Genomic DNA, 8,528 nt, shown 5'->3' with positions numbered 1-8,528 from the left:
ACTTAGCACTAATGAGCCTTTGTTTTCTTATCTGTAAATCAGAAGTACCGATAGTCACTTCCTTCTATAAGGCTTATTTCATCTCAAGCCTGAGACTATTACCATAGACTTTTAATTATTTTCTCAGTTTCTTCTTCCTAATAGGTGTGGTGAAGCAATGGCAGACAAAATATATTTTAATATGGTATCATCTCAGAAATATTTCATAATACCTCTGTTGTTCAAGCCTGCTTCAGATTCAAGTGAAACAATCTAACCTTGAATTAATTTAACCAAGTAAACATATTAAACAACTGTATTTAATTTTAGAATTTGCTTTTTTCTTTTTATACACATAGTACATATAAGCATATATGGTATAAAATATCTATATAAAGTGTATTACACATATGGTGTTATAAAAATGGCTCCTTTAAAGTGATGTTGGAAAAACTGCCTTACCACCTTATAGTACTTACAAAAATAGAATCCAGTTTTATTTAAAGGCCTAAGTGCGAAAGTTACAACTCCCTGACAATAGAAAAACGTAGGAAAACCTCTATGACCTCCAGCCTCGTAATTTATGAAACAATTTTATTCTAACTCTCTACAACATCAGGTCATTGGCAACACGGAAGCCCCTTTTTGTTCCTCCAACAGTTTTTAGGGCACGGTAATTTTGTTTTCCTTGAAGTTGTTTTAAGACGCAACACTTTTTATGACAAGCCATAAGTACCCAATTATCTAAGATGAAGATTATATTTTAATTAATCCTCTATTTAAAAAAAACTTTGCACTCCCTTAAACTTCAAAGTATCTTTTGTTTTATTTTGTTAGTTTTTCTATATTCCTCAACCCCTTGACTATCTGTGCTGGGCTACACCCTGCAGGCCTGCAAGCCCTGTAGCTGCCCAGCCTCGAGACAGAAGAAAGAGCAGAGAGACAGCGACAGAGACATCAACAGCTTATTGGACATGGGATATTACATATCCAAACCCAAGGTTCTGGAGCGACAGCTCACCGTGGGCAGCAGAGGACAGGCAGGACACAGTAGCAATCTTTGCTACTTGGGGGAGAAGGAGGCTATCATTTATAGGGGGAATTGATTTCAGGTTGGCTCATCAGTTACCAGGGAAACAAGCAGCTGGGCCAAGCAGGTACGTGGTTACTAATTAAGCCCCATAATTAAGAGGAGTCATGTGAGTGAAGCAGACACTGGTTGAGCAGGGAATGTACAGAGAGTAAGAGAACAACCATCTCAAGTGGCATATATACTGATATCTCTATACATGCTGATCTCTCTAAATTATATATATGCACATAGTATACATAAATATACCTATAAGTAATAGATGCATATATTGGACACATATTACGGATTCCTTATAGTAGCAAGAAGCAATCAATTAGATTTATAATTCACAACATGGATAGATCCTAACACAACATTTTTTGAATTAAAAAAAGACCCCTCCCCCTCCCCCTCCCTCTCCCTCTCTCTCTCTCTCTATATATATATACACACACATATCACTCAGTATATACGAGTTGATAACTTGATAACTCACTCTCTTGGTCCTCAAAGTCTACAGTCAAATAAGGGGAAATGGGAGTAAAAAACCAAAGCAAAATTAATGTATGTGTGTGTATCTAGCATATACAGTACATATGAGGATAGCAATAGGTTCATATTCGTAGGTACTATGGATCACAACCAAAAGGAAGTTTTAAGTACTCTGTAAAAGAGCTACAGATCATAAGACAAACTTCTGCCACGATGTTATGGTAGAAATTAACATAAATATGGAGCTTACATAGTTCACATCCAGTACCTAACTTGTATAGCCTAAGGTTAGTGCTAAGTGTTCCCCTATCATTTTATCAGTATAAATTCTAACAAGGACTATGGTGTGCATGCATTCAAAGGATACAGAATTATTCTTTGGAAAATTTGGCTAAGGTAATGAGATTTCAGGAAAAAATATTTAACCTTTAATTGCTTAGGTATTTATTTATAGGTTACTTAGGTTTTCTTTTTATTACTGTGCTTACCTTTTTCCCTTTAATTTCATTTTAAGAAATGACCACTCTGCCCCTCCCCAAGGCTATTTCCACCTGTGCCCGTTTTAATTAAATCTATTATTGACTCAACTTGCATTTGTGTTATATAATTTCTCTTGTGTAATTGGAAATTGTTTTATTCAATAATTATCAAAGGGATGATTCAGAGATGCTGGCTTTACTGAAATGTGTGTGGAGGGGTGTTTCATGTAAAGCAGAGCAATCTTTTTATTTCAGGCTCCTTTCATTATATTAAGTTCCAGGAGCTGTTATTTAAACGAAGTTGAAAGAGAACCTATTTACTGGCTGGCAATCATAGACTGAGCATTTGGAGTTCTTGTGGTTTGATCTCACTGTGTATTATTTGAATAGAATGCATCAAGTGAAATATGGGGAAGTGCAAGATAAATAATTGGCAAACATAAAGGTAAAATACAAAGATGCTGTCTGCATATTTTGCCTTTGCATCATGGTCCTGATATACTACAAATGTATTCAAGCATGTGTTCAAAGTATTCAGTAGTTCACAAATAATTTAGTGAGTCAGAATTAAAGCAATGTTCCCCTCCAAAGTACTCTTGCTGACTTCATAAGGGAAAATTTCAATGTTGATAAATATAGAACTTTTAATAATAAAGTGTTGTTTCAACTATATATCTTTGGATTATATGCATTTTCTTGATGAATGTAACCAATACTTTTCTGTGCATTATGAAGTGAAGAGTGGGGGTGGGTAATAGTATTAAAATCCTTTTATGTTTTACAAAGTTCTATTATATACATTTACCAATAATCTTATGTGGGTGTCTGGGCAGGTATTATTACTCTTCTGACTCCAGTTAAAATTTCTTGCATACATTACACTGCCATTCTTTTGCTTTTTGAAAATATAACCAAATAAATTTGCAATTATTGGAGTTATCAAACAGTTTGTAAATATAGGCCCATGTGAACCTCTAGTTTGTGATTAAATATATTTCAAAGGGAAAACTGAACAAATTATGCTACTTGGCAGCCAAATCTATTTGTTGAAAAAATGGGTTATACAGAATGCTCAGGTGAACATTTCTGATATTAACACAGTTGCTGATTATACAAGGTCTATCTGACAAGGAAAATAACTCTTGTCATATTCTAAGATGCTGGGTGGGAAGATCAGTTGTCATATAGGCGTTCCCACAAAGAAACTTCCTGGATAAAGAATATGAAAGGAAAGAGAAGAGATATTATGTTAGTGGGTTCTTTAAAGTTAGTATATAAGAGCTGGAATACATTCTCCTTCAGAAATCAAACTAAAGTTTTCCAAGAGAGTGTGGCAAGAACGCCACTTTCTTAGGGCATTTAAAGAGGTCAAAGAGGCAAGATGATATTGATAGAGATGGGGAGGGGTGAGAGACAGTGGACTTGTGTCTGGGGACATCTTATGGAGTAGGTGCTTTCGAGTCAGGTTGACCTAGGTTTAAATCCTGGACCCATTACTTTTCAGTGATATGAATATAATAGCAAGATCAAACCAAACATAAAATTCCAAGTGATAGGCCAGAGCAATATGAAGTTTGCAAAGGAAATATTTGAAAACAAGTGCATGATTCTAGAAAGCCCCCCAAGGACATAAAAACATTGAAAGAAAGGCCTGAGAGAGGATATGTGAGGGTTCCATCTTTGGAGAGAGTTATATGTGTGCTGTGACTCCCACCCCAAAGCAGAGGGACGAGGGTGCCTGTGGCCAACCTCAGTTCTAATGAGAAGGGCTTCCATGGGATCCCGTGTAGAGCCCGGTGTTTTCTATAATTGTAGGGGAGTAACACAGTGAACTCTTTTGAGGAATATAAAGGCTATAGCTCTCATATCAGCTTGAGCCAACAAGGTGGGGACAGGAAGGAGAGAGGGGGCAAAAGGAGAAAGTGGGGGTGGAGAGAGATAGCCACTTGTACGTTGAGCCACAGAAACACTTAGTGATGCCAGAACAAGGAGGTGGAAATGGTTCATCAGTACCAGGTGTCTGTGATTTGAACAGAGCCAGTCTGAAGTTGTAGACAAGCAGGACCCTGCGGGGCCTTCCCCCAACAGACTCCCCTCCCCCATGGCCTCTGCCTGCCTCTTCTTTGTAGGAAAACTTTAGCCTCCTAGGCCTTCCCGAAGTTCCAAAGAATGAATTTAATAAGAGAAGTAATAAAATGCAGAAACAAGGGAAAACAGTCAAGGAAGGCAAAATAATGACAGTTTAGTCATAAAACAAAATCAAGGACCTTTAGTTCCTTCTCAAAGACTATAGATAATATTCTGAGCCACATGCTTTGAGCCGTTTTGCTGATACTGAAATCCCCACCAGGTGAAAGAAGTTACGCTGCCCACAAGCAGGTAGATCCCAGACCGGTTGGAACCAGCAGGTTGACAATGTTGACTCCCAGTTACCTCATCACCAACCAATCAGAAGAATGTCCAGGAGCTGATCACACACCCCACAACCCCCAACCCCTCCCGCACCCCGTCTTTAAGAACCTTTCCCTGAAGGCCATCAGGGAATTTGGGCCTTTTAAGCACTAGCTGCCTGGACTCTTTGCTTGATGCCCTGCAATAAACACTGCAACTTTCTTTCCTCACAACCTGGTGTCAGTACATTGGCTTTACTCTGGGCAGGTGAGCAGAACCGAGTTTAGTTCAGTAACAAAGCCATTTTAAACACTGATCAAAAGAACACCTAAAAAAACCAAAAAACAAAAAATACCTGGAGGGGTGATGGAACCCACCCCCTGCCCCCAGCTGTGTAGAGCAGAATGGGGATGGGTGGATCCTGAATAAACCGCAAAGGTGATCAGAGGCGAAAACATGTGCTCTGAGCATTTGTCAAGGTGAACGGATTTCAAGCCTCCCCACAGCAATGCCTAATTTAACAAGAACTATATTTTACTCTTATCTGTTCTCCCCAACATAGCCCATCTTGTACCTCTGTCGGAAACCAGAAACCTCAGTTTTCTCGTATTTTGAAAGCCCTATGTGTATATAGCACAGTGGATTACCGGTTACTCTTCACAGTGGTGCAGGAGGTGAGCAGAGCGTGCTGGAAGCGGCAGACACAGGCAACTTCGTGGGAGAGACTGCGGGTGGCGGCACTCAAGGCGGTCGCTGGAGCCTAAGAGCACGCGCATGCGCCTGGGGGCACGCAGCTCAGGTATCGCGAGGCTCACGCTGCGCAGCCGCACTCCTTCGTGTTTAGCCGAGCTGCGGAGAGGCGGCAACCCACAGCTGCTCCGGCTGTTTGCACGGACTCGTGGAGCTGCTCACAGCCACCGCCTGCCTGCGGGGACGAAAGACAAACTCTTTGCAGGATTCTGTGGTACTGGCTGGGTCCTGTCGAGTCACATATTTACTGGTCTTGAGCAAAATGGAGACCAGTTTTTACATTAAGCTGATGCACCTCCCTGGAGGCCCCACCTTGATCTTCCAGACGAACACGTACAAGCTGGTGGATGCTGTGGTTTCCTCGCTGTACCCGTGTGCTTGAGTGGCAGTTTGCCCATCCTTCCCTTCTGGTGCTGAGCAGCCTTGGCCCCCATGATGTGCACGTGAAGCTCATGGCCACCGTGTACCAGAACCTGTTTTTCCATCTATGTGCACAAGGCGAACGTGAACGCCGTCAAGCGCCAAATTCTCATCAACTACGGTCCCTACTCCCAGGAGCTGGAATCCCGCTATTATAGCATGAAAGTTGTTGTGGGAGCATGTTGCGGAATGATGAAGCTTCTCAGGAGATGAGCTCCCTGCAGGACATGGGTGAGTTCTGGCCATAGGCGTGCGCCTTTGAGGCAGAGCTGGATTGCCAGCGCAGTGTTACCGAGCTGCCCCAGGCGGCTGCCCGGCGCTACCAGTACTGGGCCTCGCATAACCTGCAGCACATTAGGACCCAGGAGGGTGTTGGGGAGGGGAACATGCTGTCCTGCAGTTTCCTTCACAAGACTTTGGGCGAACTGCAGGCCACCCTCGTAGCCAAGAAGGAGAAGCTGCAGCTCAAGGCCCAGAGGGAGGACAGGCAGGCCCAGAACTTCCAGAACAAGTAGGAGCAGTGAGAGACCCGTTAGAAGAAAATCCTGGGGGCATGAAGAGGGCACGGGCAGAGGCTAGTGGAGACTGTGATGCTGAGGACCCCGGGGGAACCCCTGGAAGCAGAGGGAGCCAGCCAGCAGGAGGAGGGGCAAGGTGAAACCCAGTATTCCCGTCAGGCGGTGGGCAAGGAGCCTGACACCAGTCCCGAAGGTGCACAGACAGCCCGCCGGGCCCTCAGGCTATAAGTAACCGTGAAGGAGCTGAGGGCACACCGAGGCAGGGGCCTACATGGTGACTGGAGGCTTCCAAAGACCACTACTAAGAGCATTTTTACTCTTGTGAGTTGTTTTTTTTAATTGGTGTCTTTTTATCTCAGTTTGGTGATGACGTACTTTCCAGTGGGAGGTAAAATGACAGATATATAGGCAAAGTTAACTTTTCTACAAACTCTACAGCTCCAAAAGTTTGATTAGATTCAAAATGATTTCAGCAAAACCTTATTATAAACTTAGACATTGTTCGGTTGGCTGTTGTCTCCCATTCTCTTCTTTAAACAAGGTTCTTAAGGATGGGTGGAGGACAGTGGGAAGAGAAAGGTGGAAAGGATGCCACGGCCAGGTGGAAACAAATGTAACCCATTTGGGGGCACACAGAGGTCAATCCTGGGTCCTAATGGCCCACTCTTTTCCCAGTAAATTCTCCTGGGACAAATAAAAAAGACAACTTCCTAGGAGATTCTAACCATGGAATAACACTATGGGTATTTAAGTTATCAACCCTCACTAAATGGCTCCTGAAGGCAACTGGATTGAAAAAGTTTTAAATCCTGTAGCCAAAACGAGGATCTATGTCAAACAGCAGCTTGTTTCTCGTTCCCATAGCATTTCATGGCATTGAGTTTTTGGATCATATGTAGTGTTTTATGGAAGGGTTTTATTGTTGTTACAAAGTAAATATGAAATATAATAGAAAACTCAGGTTGCAGACAGTTAAACTGTGTAATAAGGCAATTTATAGGGAAGGAGATAAATAGCTATGGGAAGACTGGGTCTGTAAAACATTTCTAGGATGCCATGATTGTTAGTAGGGATAAATTCCTTTTCTCTTAAGAGAGTAGTATTGTGTGTAGAGATCTTAAAATATCTGTGAGGCTCCGTAAGGGAGAGAGATTATATTAAGTTTAATGGTGAAACAGAAATAGAAAAATAGTAGTAAATCAGTAAAGAATTTAGATAGAAAGGTATTGAATTTATTTTCCATTTAATTTTCACGCACGTACTTGTGTGATCTGTAAACATGTTATCCATTTGAAATGGAAAGTGCCTTTTTTTGTTTTGTTTTGATTTTTTTTAATGAGCATTAAGAGATGTGAGGATTTTGATGTAGTCAATTACAATTAGAAAATTGATTGTGATGCTCTGTGTTTTAGCTGATGTTGAGTCAAATCACCTAAAGTCTTGTTCAATTATAGTGTTTAAATACTAAAAGGAGTTACTGTTTATCATTCATTCACCCATTTATTAGACAAATATTTATTGAGAGCCTACTATGTACTTGGCAGTGTTGTAGGTCCTAAAAATACAGCCATACAATAAATATTCAGAGGACCTCCCTTCATGATGCTTATATTCTAGAAGGGACAAAAACTACAAGCAGCTAGAAAATTAATGTATATTATTCAGTAGTAAGAATAAAGTTAGTGGGGCTTCCCTGGTGGCGCAGTGGTTGGGAGTCCTCCTGACGATGCAGGGGACACGGGTTCGTGCCCCGGTCCGGGAGGATCCCGTGTGCCGCGGAGTGGCTGGGCCCGTGAGCCATGGCCGCTGAGCCTGTGCGTCCGGAGCCTGTGCTCCACAGCGGGAGAGGCTGCAGCAGTGAGAGGCCCGCGTACCGCAAAAAAAAAAAATAATAAAGTTAGTTAAAGGGACATACAGTGACAGAGTTTGCTATGTTAGAGGACTCAGGAAAGGCATCCTTGAGGGTGTGTCATTTGTCTTGAGTGAAGTGAGGGAATAAGTTATTTGACTATCTATGTGAAGAATATTTCAAAAAGGAAGACGGGGGGGCACATACTTTAAGTTGCAATATATTCTCTGAGTTTGAGAAATTGTAAGATCAGGTTGATCAGTAATCAAGGAGAATATTGGTAGGAATGAGGCCAGAGAGGTAGAGGGGAGCCAGATAATATAGGGATTTGTAGGAGACTACTGAAGGATTTTAGAGCAGGAGAGTGACATAATCTGATTTACATTTTAGAAATATTTTCTGTGTGAACAATCGTTAATAGCAGGAAAAAAGCAGAAGTGGAGAGACCAATTCAATAGCTATTTTAGTTGTACGGGAGAGAATGTTGTTCCCATGGGCTAGGGAGATTGCCTGGGAAGAGGTGAAAAGTGGTCATATTTCAGATATATTCTGAAGTGTCAAAAACTTTTGATAAGTTC

General features: G+C 41.7%; 1 pseudogene; it reads left to right on the top strand.

The window, feature by feature from the left end:
• The first annotated feature begins 4,869 nt into the window (after positions 1-4,869).
• Positions 4,870-6,329, top strand: LOC115857408 (suppressor of SWI4 1 homolog pseudogene; annotated as a pseudogene).
• Positions 6,330-8,528: the final 2,199 nt, after the last annotated feature.

This window comes from Globicephala melas, chromosome 8, assembly GCF_963455315.2.
Source record: "Globicephala melas chromosome 8, mGloMel1.2, whole genome shotgun sequence".
Lineage (NCBI taxonomy): Eukaryota > Metazoa > Chordata > Mammalia > Artiodactyla > Delphinidae > Globicephala > Globicephala melas.
This window is presented reverse-complemented; position numbering and strand designations above follow the sequence as displayed.